Source organism: Andrena cerasifolii, chromosome 8 (genome assembly GCF_050908995.1).
Source record: "Andrena cerasifolii isolate SP2316 chromosome 8, iyAndCera1_principal, whole genome shotgun sequence".
Lineage (NCBI taxonomy): Eukaryota > Metazoa > Arthropoda > Insecta > Hymenoptera > Andrenidae > Andrena > Andrena cerasifolii.
In genome coordinates, this window is record NC_135125.1 from 12,428,316 (window position 1) to 12,442,630 (window position 14,315).

The window sequence follows — 14,315 nt, forward strand, 5'->3', positions numbered from 1 at the left end:
TCACGAATATATAATAAATACTTAGTTTCTTAATGTTTGACTAGTATTTTTTTACCATCAAACACAAAGTGATCCGATTCGCCCCGGTCTACCCTACCTGTTACGCGGCGAGTCGCGCCAGGTGAGCGGACAGGTAAACGTTTTAGGTGACAGTTTTGTGCGAAGGCCGGCTAGCCGACCTTACCGAGGTCGCGCGTGGAGAATTCGGTATGCGACTCGTTCCGCGGGATACATCCGCACCACGCGTATCCTCCTCTGAAGATACGCGCCGATAAATTGGCAGCACGAGTGCGCGATGATTTCTATGGACCAATTAACGGGTCACGGAAGCTATAAATCAGAGATCGCGCGTGGAAAAGTCCGCAGGCTCGCTGGAGCAACGTCGAAGCATCGGACGCTAGGTTCGCCTGTGAAAGAACAGTCGTCCGAGGGTAGACATAAATCTGCTCATTTCCTCGATCGCGTGGAGCAGCGGCACGCCGCGCACGGCCCACTTTCAGCGACCTTAAACGAACTAAAAGCCCGTTTAAAGGCTGCACGAATTTTTCTGACCCACTGTGCGCGCAGCGTGCTCGAGTGCTCGCGTCAAGGCGCTCGGCCACCTTGGCCGTCGGCTAGCTTTCCATCGGTGAAAGCTCGGCTTTGTGAAACGCGGCGAACACGCCGCACGCGTATACACCCGGCCCCGCTGCATGCACGGGAATTACAAGACCGGTTAGACCTTCCTCAATAACCGCTGTCCGGACGTTGTCGAGCCGAGCCGATGAAAAATTAACGGAAGTTCAAGCGCCGCGGCGGCCGCAAAGATCGCGCCTTCGCCCGCGGATTAGCCGATCCTCTGCTATACTCTATACTCCGCGTGGATATCTACTTCCGCGTGGCGATGGCCCAACAAACGGGGCCCCTTCGTCGCCAGCGGTCCACGACTCTCGCAACGATCCCTCCCCTGTGGAAAGGATTCCATCTGCTCCCCTTCTCCCGCCACTGTTAAATCGAAATTTATGCACGGTATTAAATTTATACGCAATCTGAATTGCAAAGTACAGGTGACTCGTGCCGCGTCACGGACGCCTCTACGACGTCCTGGAAAAGTCGTAAACCAAGGGGGAAGGCTCATTTTACAACGCGTCCACTGGCTATATCCCGGATAGTCGATAGGAGAAACTCGAGGGAAATCTCATTAAGCGGAATGTCCGCCGACGATAACGGCGCCGTTAATGGCTCATAGACGATAATTAACGGCGCGGGGCTGGAATTCTCCTTTTTGCCGAGGAACAATGACACCGCGTGGCGTGGTCGCTTCCAGTGCCATTTTGCCCGCCCCTTTGGTCGAGGCTGGGCCCGATAGATATCGAAGCCTGCTCGTTCACGTCCCACGAAACGAAGAATAGAGACGATAGGCTGACAGACTCTTAGAGGATCGGGGAATAAGTCGCTGGATCCCGAGGCCTTTCGCACGGACCCTCTATGCGAGATGGTAATACAAGCTTTTTCTTTGGAACGCGTGAATTTGATAACGCGGCGGCTGAGGAGTGACTGTCGTTTCGCGAAACGACTATGAAACTCGGTGAACGATCAACGCAGGCAACGATATGAGGCGCGAGTGATAAGAGGAATGAGGAGCCAGCCCCGCCGTGTATCTCCAGAGTTCACAGTCTACGGCTCGGCCACGCAGGCTACACGCGAGGCGAGTAGAGGCGCGGGCTCGTTGCGTGTACCGTGAGATTTCTGATATTTTTAATAACAATCTGGTCGCTATCTGCCGACCGGATCCGAAAGAAATCGCGGTAACGGAGTCGGTTCGGTACCGCTAGAAACAGTCGATGCCAATCTGGGAAACCTCTGCCGCGGCCGAATCATGATCGCGAGGCGCCTCGCGCGTATTCACGATTATGAATCCGAAACAATGTTTACCGCCGATGCAACAATCGAGTGTTAACGATACCGTAACGACTTCCTGGTCGCGACGCTGCTTTCCAACGGTTTCTAATTACCCGTTTGTTTTCACCGTGCGATAGGTAATTCATCACCGCCATCGCTCGCACCAGGGGTCGACGAGATCAAACTAATATGCATTCAAATGTGCCCACTAAATCTCAGCCGGATTTTCATCGGATACATAATTATCGTTATCCTTCGTTAAGATTGCTGGATATCCACGACTATCCACTGGTCGACCCCCGTGGAAATAGGTCGACGCCTGAGTGAGAAGCGAGTGGAAGCAGAGGTATAGAAGTTTGGCCAGAAAAGCTGTAACGCCCGAGGTGTTTAGGGATGGCGCCGCGTTCGCATGAAAGGAAGCATTTTCTGCTTATGTACCGTCGCATTCAGCGAGAAACGTGCCACGTTTGCTCTTCCTCCTCGGCTAATCGAGCCTTGGAACGTTGCGGCGCGTTTCGCGGACAAGCCCATCCATTCGCGAAATTCGGTCGGTGTCTTGAATAACGGCGATAATGAGGCCCGGAACGAGTGTAGGTACCACGATGGCTCTCTGTATCGTCGGAGATCCGGGGGCTCGACTTCCTCTCGCTGTCGTTCCGATCGGCACGGTATTGCCTTTTGTAGGACACGCATTGGGTGGCCAAGCGGAGCGCGCACGACTGATCAAAAAACGCGTCGAGATTTCACTGGCGGTGCTTTCTTCCTCTCTCCGTCTCGCTTCCTCACGGCCTGTCCTCGATGACCAGCCAGTGCACAATTTCGCTGTCCCTCGTCGTTATTACATTAATAACAATCCAGCCGGCTAAATAATTGGATTGGGCGAAAAAACGAGTCGCTCCACCCTGCGGGCCTGCCTGCTTTCCCTTTTACGCCGCGGCGTGCCCGTTGCTTTCGGAAACTCTCCCCGGACCTCGTGGGAAGATGAATATACAGTGGACGCAGCACAGTGGGGGAATCTTGCGATTTTATGGCCAAAACTACAGAAATGAAATTTTTTAATTTTACAAATTTAATACAAATGTGAATTGAAGAACTATATCCATTTTCGTGGTCAAAACCTGAAAACTTATTTTTAATATATAAAACTCGGCACTTTTACGTTCTAATATATGAGAAAATTCATTCTTATATGAAAAAGTTACATATTTCTAAAACACTACTTTAAAAATTCTATAAATTACGTATTAAAAACCGAAACATAATTATTTTGAGGACAAAAATATCTTAAGCACCACCAGGAATTGAATCCATGGCTTGAAATTTTTTTTCATATCTTTGGATAACACAATATAAGTGTTTGAAGCAACTTGAAAATCTGGATTAATTCTTTGCGATCGGTCTAACCTCACATGAACATTTGCGAGTCTATACGAGCTTTGTATTAAAACATTTAACAGTAAAATCGGTGGCATTTGATACTCACATTAGTTTTTCAATTGACATTTGCATTTATTTTGTCGAATTGAAAAATTTATTTTTGTGGTTTCGGCCATAAAATCGCGAAATTTCCCCACTGTGCGCAGGAGCGATCGAAAAAGTCAACGAAATTTACCTGGCGAATATGCAACGCCTCCACTGAAATTCCAAGTAGTACAGGCAGTTAATAGTCAGCCGCCCCTGAAAACTCCGCCACGAGCTTCTGGTGTCCAGTTTCCCGAGCCCCTTAGGCCGACGCCCTCCGCAGAATGCATTTTCGCAAAAAACCGAGGCTGGACGAGCTCAGCTGAATAAATAGGCGCGGTTCTGTGGCTTCCAAGCGCCTAGCGACGTACACGCCCCTGTATTTACGCGGCCACGCGCGCAACGTTTATTGCGTCGTCGTAAGAACGATTACACGGTGCCTTCGTAAACGCCACACGGCGGGATGCCCGTGTGGCCGGAGCTGCGAGAGGACCCGAGGATCCAGGAAATTGGATTAAGCTTTAAACGCGTCCTTACGCGTCCCCCTCGCGTTTCATCCCAGCCAGTGGGAGATAAGGGAGGCTAGGCTGGTTATCGCGTGTCTACCTTCTAAGGTACGCTCCTGAGTTTGCGCAGGGAGATATATACCCGGCCAACACCGACAAAGAGAATGCATCTGCTCGCGCGCCGCGGCGAATCGATAAATAAATTCCGGACGAAATTTTATTGCTGCGCCTCGTTCCTGGCGAGCACATGGAATCCACGGCCAGCGATTTGTCGAGGGGAAGGGAGAGCCGCGCGCGTTCAATGAAGCTATAAAAATCGCTGAATCGATTATTTGTCTTCGTAAATCCTCCGGCGGCCGTTCCAATGATCGCTTTCAAAGGGCTCTAGCCGGAAGACGCGTCGATCAATTTGCCACCGTTCGCCTCTCTTGCTTTTCTTTCAATAATACCAACGGCAGCCCAGGCACAGAGATTTCCATTCAATCTGGCATTCAGCGATCAGAGGGGTCGACGAGATCCGGAGTTCCTCGGTCGATCTGTATCTTGATTAACGGTCGGCGAGCCTAATCTTCCGGACCAGTTTCGGACGGGACTGGTCTTACCTTCCTAGGCCCTTACCTCGAAACTTTCGTATTACCAGCCTCTGTTGTCGGTTTATCAGCGACTCCCGGATCGATCAAGCAATTAGTCGGCCGCCTTTGAGCGGATGCCACCGTGAGCAAATTGATTCGATGGATCCGCCTCACGGTCCCGCGGCTCCGCCGTAAATACTGCGACCCTTATCGTTAGCCTCGCGTGTAATTCTACGCGATTCGTGCGTGCCGCGATAGCAGCATCGCGCAGAAAAAGGAGTGGTTTCATTTGGTCTTCCTGTATTACGAATACACATTCGGCGGCTGCTATCGGGAGGCAAAGTACATACGAAGAGAAACCTGACCGTCTGTTACGTAAGGGATGCGGGGCGTACACGCGGACACGTACTTGCTCACCAATTTCCAAGTATCCAGCGATGATACGGTTCCTCATTTAATGGAGCGCGCACCACGAATGCGAAATTATTCGATCGCGAGCGAACCTCCGTCTCCGTGCTGCACGAACGATACCGGAAGGTATTCCAGGGCGAGGGAGAGCCAGGCTCGCATGGCACGTAGACTATGCTCGGTACAGAAGCTTGTGGGAAAATTACGGTGAATTAAGATTTTTCACGTGTGCCCGAGACCAAGAAAGCCTGCGACGATAACTTTCGCTCGCTGCTATGCAAGGATACCGCATACCTCGTCCGTGGATTACGCTTAAGGTCTTTACTGCCCTGTCCGTCGACTATTATTAAGGTCCCCGCGGTTGAGCCCGAGACGACTCGCAGCAGAGTCGCGAAGGGTGCAAAACGATGTTCCACGTGGAAGTTCATTGACGGTGGCGCAACCAGCGGGACGATACCGATCGAAAAGGCCCGCGTAACGCATAGGGACAGGCGGGCCGAGGCTGTTGCAGGAATTCGCTGTTGCAACGGATCGATATCTCGATTCTCTCCCGCGGATCAAACCGCCGCGAGTCGAGTTTAACGCCCTGCATGTAGGCTACTTTGCAGTTCCGCCGTGCACGACGGTGAAAGTGCACACAGGCGCAGGGCTGCGGCTGTGTTCGCGTCCCCGAGAACGCACACAGCCTCTCTCGGGCCCTTTGCCCATTCCGTGCACGCGTCGCGGCTTGTCGCGCTCCTCTCGGCTACTCGCGTGTCCGCGCGTACAACCAGTCGGAGGAAAAAGAATTTCCCCCCTGCCGCTTCGGGGAGACCGCGCTGAATTCGCTCGAGTATTTGCATGACGCTGGGAATATACGTGGGGGTCGCCCGCCGCGAAAATCCACGCCGACTTTCCACGGATGTTTACCGGGTTGTCGAGCTCCAGGCGATGGACTCGAGTCTCTTTTCGCCAAACACGGTCTACAGAAGGTACTACCAGCAATCACGATTCTGGCGTGCAATTTCACGTGGAACGTACGATTAGAAGAGTGTTTCGAGGGGATTTGAAGATGTATGTTTGAGAATCTTCTGAGCACATTGATTTTTACAGATCTATGTATTGCATTTCATTTATGACGTATCAAAGCATGATTCTTCAGTAATACCAATGTTTATTGTACAATCCTCTTAGAGATATGCGATCTCAAAGTTGCTAGTGTTATGATCTGGAACTTTTAGACCAGAATTGAAAGTAACTTTTCCATTTAATGTCAAACTATAATCCGTTTTTTTTTCTGTGCTGGTAGCTATCTGACATGCTGTAAGTTAATATATATTCTGGTTTTATTGGTTTATTTCACTTTTTACAACTATATATTATTTCACTTCTTCTAACTTTAGATTAAAAAAAAAAATACTTTTTGCTAGCATTCCCTGGAATCACGCCACTGTGCGTCGGAGGGATGCAGCAAGGGTTCAAAGTCCTTGGGGTACCATTCCACGGATCATTGCGTGGATCACGCCCCAGAGAGATCAAACGACATGTTTTCTCAATAATTCAGCGCGTGCCTCGAGTCACGAGTAGCTGCATGTTTTATTCATGAAGACTGTGGCGTCCTTTTGTAATTATGCCACGCATAGGTGTCTCGATTTTCGATTGCTAGATTCGAGTGGATCGACCGAGCCGATAATGGCCGTTCAGTAGACAAAATATCGGTTACCTGGCGGAAGTTGCATCCTAAAATATCCATTAACCGATCGACAGGGAGGTGCGGATTTCGCTCGCGGAAGAATGGAAACGCTTGTCCCGAGGCGAGATCGAGCTCGCTGAGATTTCCCATGGAAGGTGTTCCAGCTGATATCCGGCAAGGCGTTCATCTCTCCGCGATTATATCCACCTTTCGAACCCGTCCTCTCGATAATAAGTAACTTTCATTTCCTCCCCCGTCGGCGGTATTCTGGCGGGAGCAACACGTGTCCGCCTATAACTTGCCTCATAAACGGCCAACAGGTTCAGCGAGCGACGTTGATGACTGCAGCCCGCTCCAAGTCGGCGATCCTACTCCCTAGACTTTCCTAAACAATCTAGAGACCTACTCGAAGGCGGGAAGAGTCAAGCATCCCATGTGGGCATGGGAAGACAGTAGACCTTGCTTCTGAACTCGAAGGAACCTGACGAGTATAAAAGGTACCAGAGAACTCTTCTCCACAATCGGTTTCCGTCCTCGACCAGGATCCCCGATGCAACTACGTAACACGCAGGATTGGCTTATTATTCCAGGAGGTAGCCCGATGCTTGCTGCGCACGCAATGCATGCGTGACATCCGGTCCCCACCCTCTCCGCGCATCTTTGAATTTTACTAAAAGCGCTCGCGGTCCTCGAACCACGCATCTCCAACCCGTCGTACTATTGTTTCATTCCAACGCCACGTGACGCTGCTAGGAAATATCTCCCACCGAAACGTGATGGCCGTCGATCGTCCCGCGAGTGATTATTAATGCCACCACGCGCTCAGCTACCCCTTTCGTAACCTCCCGTTTCCTACCAGTTGCGCAACAATTCCCACAGCGCGGTACCTCGAAACTTTCCTCGAGCATCTCCGCAACCATCCTCGAGCCCAGGCAGCCTGAGGCCCCGCGTTTCTTTCGCGTGTAACGAGAAATATCGCCTACGGTGCTCGCGTCGCGATTAATACGAGACAGGGGGACACGTAAGGTAGCCGGAGCGGTTCCGAGAATGATTACCTTAACTTATATTTCCACGAAATTCCGGGGTTGTACGCGCCAGCGTAACGGGGCCCGTGCATGTATACCGTGGGGAGGGACTCGCGTATTTATATGCAGGCGAGAGGAAGTCGCGCACACGAGGCTGATTCGCGCTCGTGCGAACGCGGCTTTACACGTGTTACTTACGACGTGCCGCGAGTAACGACGGTACGCGCGCGTACGCCTCGCGGGCTTACACGACCAAGCGGAATCTGTGATGCACGCGCGTGCGTTGACGGTGCGCGCTGTGCTTTACGACGGCGGAGCTTTAACGACGACGGGGCGCGCTTACACCGTCCGAATATTAAATATATCAGCGATATCGGTGGCTGGCCCGTGGGCCCGTATAATCGTCCGACCGAGGCCCACCGAATAATTGGCCTTATCTTTCTTCGCTACCTCGTAACGGAATCTGTGACCCGCTCGTGAAATGTATCCGGGCGCTGCTCCGCTCGACATCTCTGTTACCGTCTTCCTATTAGTCTCGCTGGTGGCCTCGGCGCTTAAGCTCCCGTAGGTGTGTCGATGAAGACACGTCCGAAGTTTGACAGAGCAGTAACAGCCGTCGCGCACAGCTCCGAAGCGTGGATCGCAAGTAGGATAGGAGAGAGAACGCCGCCGCTAGAAAGGACGCGACGAAGCTTCCGAGTGAAATCTCGGAGCCTAATAAGCCACGTAACGGCCAACTATCCGTACCTAGAAGGAGGACAGCGGAGTTCCCTACAGAGGCGATAAAATATTAGAAGGACAAGCGAAGATAGATTGCCGAGGAGCCTAATTGACGAAGGCACAGCGACGACCCGTGACGCAACCGATACACCGCCAACTCACTTCCCCGTTCCAATCGCTAGCTAATCGTAATTGAATAAGCCAAAGAATAAATCACCGGTCGAGATGCAATTAACTCGTATGTCCAGATACCACCGAGGGAAAGAGAGAGAGAGAGAGAGGCACCGAATTATTGGTAAAAGCGACGCTCCCGGTGTCGGGGCTCGATTTCACTGGCCAGGTAATTGCGATTAATTAGCCGATCGTAGCGGAAGCGCCGGAGGCTGCTGCGAGGAAATGAAATTCGAAAGTGGATGGGAGATGGACGGCCGCGTGGGAATTGCGCAAAGAGCGGTGCATAATTAATTTCGGTGACGAAATTAGCGGGCACCGTGAACGCTCGTCTAAATCCAGGCGACACGGATTTCTCCGATCGGCGTCTGGTGGCGATTAATTACGCGAGACGTTTCCTGTCCGCTCTGGAGAATACGTGCCATGGGAATTGGAAATAAAATTGCATTCTGGCGCGAGCCACGGCCACCTCGTCAAGATCAATTCGTCCACCGGTCGCGGCGGCGTTAACCGTGACGAGGGGGGAAAAAAAAAAAGAACGGTCGAGCAACAAAAGACAAAAGTGTCGCAAGGATTGATAAATCAGCGATCTCACCGCGTGCATTGCGTAACGGGGCAATTAGCCTCGATTCTATCGAGAAATCAACCTGTTCCCCAGTCGCGGCGCATACCACCGGGCGACCTTTCGAAAAATCATTATTGCTCCGACTCTCCGATGGGATCCATTGTTCCCCTCGATCGCGACTCTGTTCCCGTGCCGCACAGCCGCGGTGCCTTGTAAAATCGTGCCGGCTGCGTGTAATAATTCAGGAACACCGAGCCGGGGACGTCCAATTATTAATAATTGCCTGTCGTTCGCATGGCGAAACGACAGCTAAATACTGGCTGGGCCGCGCGTCGCGTCCAATGGCAGGCCGATAAATTAGCATCGCGACGATAATCGTCGGCTTCGACTGGCTTAGTTTCGTTAGCGCGACGATGAAATAACTTTCGCTCGGTTCGCGGACGTGTCCATTATCGCTTCTGGAATAATTGTCGATAAATTTCCGCGGTGCCGTGGGGACGCGTCAGCGGAACGCGCCCACGTCTCTGCGCGGCGGAGCCGGCCAATCAAGATGCGCAGATAAGTCACCAGTCTCTAGCGTTATCACCGGCGATTATCGAGGATCTATCCTATCGCGTATCCTAGGGCTTGGCGAAATAACGCAACGAGCCTGGCACGCGAAACGTGGAATTCCAGGGAGTCGTTTCGTGGAAGTGTGTGCTTCAATTAACCATTAGGGAAAGTACTATCCTCTCTTCGTATCTTTTCCAAGCCGAGGCGAATAGCTGACTCCTGAACGATCCGTTCTAATAAAAGGAAACAGGCTTCGAAGTGTTATTGACTTCTTGTATCTACTTGGACTTCCACGCGATCAATTCAACGCGATTCCCAAGGAATATAAATTGACAGAATAGATGAAACACCCTGTACGTGTGGTGTGTACAACGTGCCAATGGTTGTCGACCGTGTCAATAGAATGTAAGACAGAGTGGGCTTGGTTGAGCGGCAGGCTGTAAGCCGGAGACCGTTGGAATGCAAGCCCGGTGTAATAATCGTCGTTTAACTACCGCGAGCGTGGCAATTATTCCAATAATTCGGGGTCGCGTAAAGGTCCGCCGTAATTGTTTATGCTGGAATCTAACTGGCCGTCCAGGCCTCCACGGGCACACTTATCCGTCGTAAAGTTAATACGCCCCGCGAAAATTCCCGGTACGTGGAAGGATTGCCCAATTGGCGCTTTCCACCACAATGGCTCGTTACGGCACTCTTTTCTACCAGGATTCGGTACGACCCCGTTGCGCGGCCGGTCATTCCTGCCCGATCCAGCTGGTAATTGGAGATAACCATTTTCGACTAATTGCCAGCCTCCCGTCAATTATTCCAGCCGTTCTCGAGGTCATCCTAGGCAGAGGTCTCCCTCGTTCCCCGCCGCGTTTATGGTAATCGTTAGCGTTAAAATTTACGCGCGACGAGCCCGCCATAGACCGGGGAAAACACTTATATCCCTCGTTGCGCCAAGGTTACACACCGTAATTAGGTATTCCCCCGCAGGTATAATGTTATTATTATCCAGCCGACGCGTACCTCGTAATTACTCCATTTGCAAGAAGATAATGCTGTCAATTACGCGCGTGTTTATACATTCTTCTGGTTTTTTGTAACCCAGATCGGGTCGTTTGTGGGAATCTTCTCGGGATCGGGGGCTCCTTTCAAAGGAATCACTTGCCCATAGGGCCTCGTCAGCTTCTATAAATACGCGCGAAGGTTGGATCGGGTACGAGGGAGTAATCAACGGTCTATCCAGGAAAAATCCTCCTCCTGAGGATGTCAAGGATGCTGGAGGGACAATTTGATGGTCCCAATACTTAATCGCCATCGGACAAAATCAATCTGCCTCTTCTTTCGCCTCCTCACTTTACTATTTTCCTTTGTTACTACCAGTAATCTTCCTGTAACCTGCTACGCGATTTTATGGCGAATCGATTAGGCAGCGTATTCCCCGATGCCGCTTCTTGCACGACCACTATGACTAATAGCTTTCGTTACATTATTTATGGCCACACAGAGATTACATCCACGTGCGATTTTCTCGGACTCCTCCATCGCTTTTCCGCGAATATGAAACACAACCAACGTGCCATCTCACAGAGGAAAGGACCAGATATTATGGAGTCTTCCGTGATTCATTTCAAGAGCAAGAGCAACGAGAGTCCCCCGGGCCTGTTCTCGCAGAAACCACAATTAATCGCGCTGTTTCAGGAATGCAACCCATTCTCGTCAGAATCGCGAACGGTTAGCGGCCGCAGAGATACCCATCGTCCGCGGTTAAAGCAGGGGATACGATACCGCGGTCTGACCTTGATAATAATTCCGAAGAATAAGAGGAATGCGCGGATCGGAACGGGGAGACCTTCCAAGTGCCGGCGTCACCGTGGGTCTTCCTCCGCCTCGTCTTCTACGTCGCTTCTTCTCCGCGTCTCCTTTCTTGCAACCCGGTGGCGATTCCTCGGATTCGAGAAACTGGTCCAGCAACAATTTGTTGCCCGCTGCATCAAAGTCGCGGAGTCGATCGCTAATAACCTCCTCGCCCCTTCTCCACCCTTCCTGCCCTTCTTGCCGCGTTACGTGACCGTTGCCAGAGGGGTGGCTGCGCGCCTCTTTCTCCTCGCGGGGGAAAGCCGAGCTCTGTCACCGAGTCGACATCCTCGGGCGGAGGAGGAAGTCGCGGACGTGCTCCGACGCTTTCAGGAAACAGGTTGCCGGCCGTGTTTTTTAATTATCCCGTCGGACAAAATCGCTGGAACATGCCCAGCCGTCCCCGGGAATGCGGACTTGCGCCGAGGAGAAACGCATCTCGATGCGACTGATCGATTTCTTTCCGTTCCCCAGACACGAATTCCTCGTTCCACAGAGAGGCTTCTTTCGCGCGCTCCGTTTTCGAGCACGTTTCGAACGACACCCTTGGTTGGTTAATTAATTTCCAAGAGAGGGGACGCGCATTGCAGGCATTCTGCGCCCCATGTCCCCTCGGCCCGTGAATGACACAATTTATAGGAAAGTAAATTCTTTACGGTCCGCGAGACCGTTTGCTCGTTTCGCCCGGCGTTGTTCGTCTCGCGCACGGTGTCTCTTATATTATCGCGTTTATCGGCCATCAAATCGTCTTCGCGCTTGAACGGGAGGGAGGAAAAAGGAAGGAATGACGACTGATCCTGCTTGCGAGATTACTATACACCGCGACACCGCCCGGCGGATGCAACTATGTGTAACTCCGAGCGATCGTCAATTATCTTCGCCGCCGTCAGTTGATCGACCATATTAACGTGCCGGTCGTCCTGGTCGTTAAGGGGCGCAATCGATGCGCCGTGAAACGATCGAGACCACTCGCTGGAAAAAAGTCTTGTCTCGCGTGTAATCTGCGACTTGCCAAGTATCATTGAACGGTAATAGCCGGGGGTATACAAGGTGTCACAAAGAAAGTGCCGCGCAGATTACCGTGGACACGGTGTCCAGCGAGACGAGAAGAGTTAGTGGGTGATTAACGCGAAGGAGACTCGTATCCATGTTCTCTATTTTTCTCAATTCCTCGAGGATTCCTAATCGAGGACGTACTGGAGACGTGCTCGAAGCAGCTCGATTAAGCTCCGGCTCGCGTCTCCAGCGTAGCAGAAGGATTACCCGAATGTTGCGGACACCCTGGACAGAGTTTACGGGCAGAGGAATTGGAGGTGTCACGGTGCGTGCTCGGTACACGTTTTCTCGTGTAGTAGGTGGACTGACGCTCGTATTAAATACGCGACAGTGTGCGCCCGTGCTCGGAGCGTGTATCGTGGCGGGCAGCAAAGCGGTAGAAACGTCTTGCGGCATGGGGGAACTGATACGAACGGGCAGTGGAGTGCCACGGACACCCACGTGTGACAAGCCATCGCATAATCTGCTGGACACTTAGCGTAGGCTGAATGCTAGCCGCGGTGGCTACAGGTGCTTCGATAGGCAGGTGAAATTTCATAGCAAACAACGCGATTAAACCCGACGGCGCGCACCAACGAGGAGTTTCGATTACTCCGCGGGAGGGAAAACATGGAAACCGGGCTGACTGCTGGTAAATTGTCAGAAACCCATGCGCGCCAGGCGATGTCTCGCGGATCGTGCAGCTGAGGGACTATTACCCCTGCAATTTTTCAACGACTCCTATATGTAGTCCAGCAACGTTTATGGTAGCTGGTGCTTATTCAGAGGAGTTGCATTTGACGCATTGATGGAAAGATAGTGGACATCGTGTACCCCACCCCGTGAATGGAAACGATTACATTTTTCGACGAGCACCAATCGAATTCGACTCGTGAATGGTAAGCGTATGCAGATCGGCGTCTATTTCCAGAGTGGCGTGCACTTGGAATTCAAAGAACGACGGGGAAATATCGCGGACAGAGTCGACGTTACTCATTAAACTACGTGGCCACGACAAAATTATATTTAACGACCACAGAGCAGGCATCAAAGATACGCAGGTACCTGCGTGACTTACAAGCCTCGAGTCTATATTTCAACGGGCGTTAAAGTCGAGGTCGATTCCACCCTGCCGGCAAGCTGCTCGAAGCTCCGATCATTACACCCGTTATCATCTGTCGCATAGATCATCTCGCGCGCACGTTGCAGCATACCCTAACAGAGAACTTTCGCCTTTTTTCTTTCCATTTCGCAATCAACCTCGGCAGCTAACTCACACGCGTCACTTTCGATCTTTCCGAAGGCCCAACGACCGAGCCCAACGACGATACGATGTTCCTAGCGTCTAATTAAGCGCCGGATCGTTTACGATCGTCTCGGAGGCTATCCGAACCGACTGACCTAAAACCCAGTTCTCGTTGGAGCCGGGATCGGTCGTAGATCGGGGCCCGCGACCCGCCCGACGGTCACGTCTTCGATTATCGGGATGAAAGTCGAGGTACACGTACGTGGACGTGCTTGATCGGCAGGTGATCGGGGATTCGATGGGTTTTGTCCGTTCGCGCCGCGGCGGGCGCTGTTAAAGGTTAACCGAAGATGATGTTCTTGCGCACCGTTGCGTCACCACCGCCGCGAGTACAGAGGGACTTTCACTCGGCGAGCATGCTCGCCGAGCGTAGTAAAAAGCTCGGGACAACGATCGCCGGGAATCGTCAAGCCCGATTACCGATGCTGCGTTCCCGTTTTTACAGAGCGCGCGAAAAGTTGCGCGACTCTGTCTCGCGCTCGCTCGTCCAAGGGCCTGGCTGCGGCCGGGAAAAACGCGGCGCTGGTCGTTTCGTAATGAATGAACTTAATTGGAGTTAACGACACCGCGATCAATTAGACGCGCAACCCCGCCGGAGG

At 52.0% G+C, this 14,315-nt stretch overlaps 1 protein-coding gene across 3 annotated transcripts in view; it reads right to left on the reverse strand.

Annotated features, from left to right (window-relative positions):
* Nucleotides 1–14,315, reverse strand: part of LOC143372376 (uncharacterized) — a 159,309-nt gene that overhangs the window by 99,156 nt on the left and 45,838 nt on the right. The gene's annotated exons all lie outside the window — the stretch shown is intronic.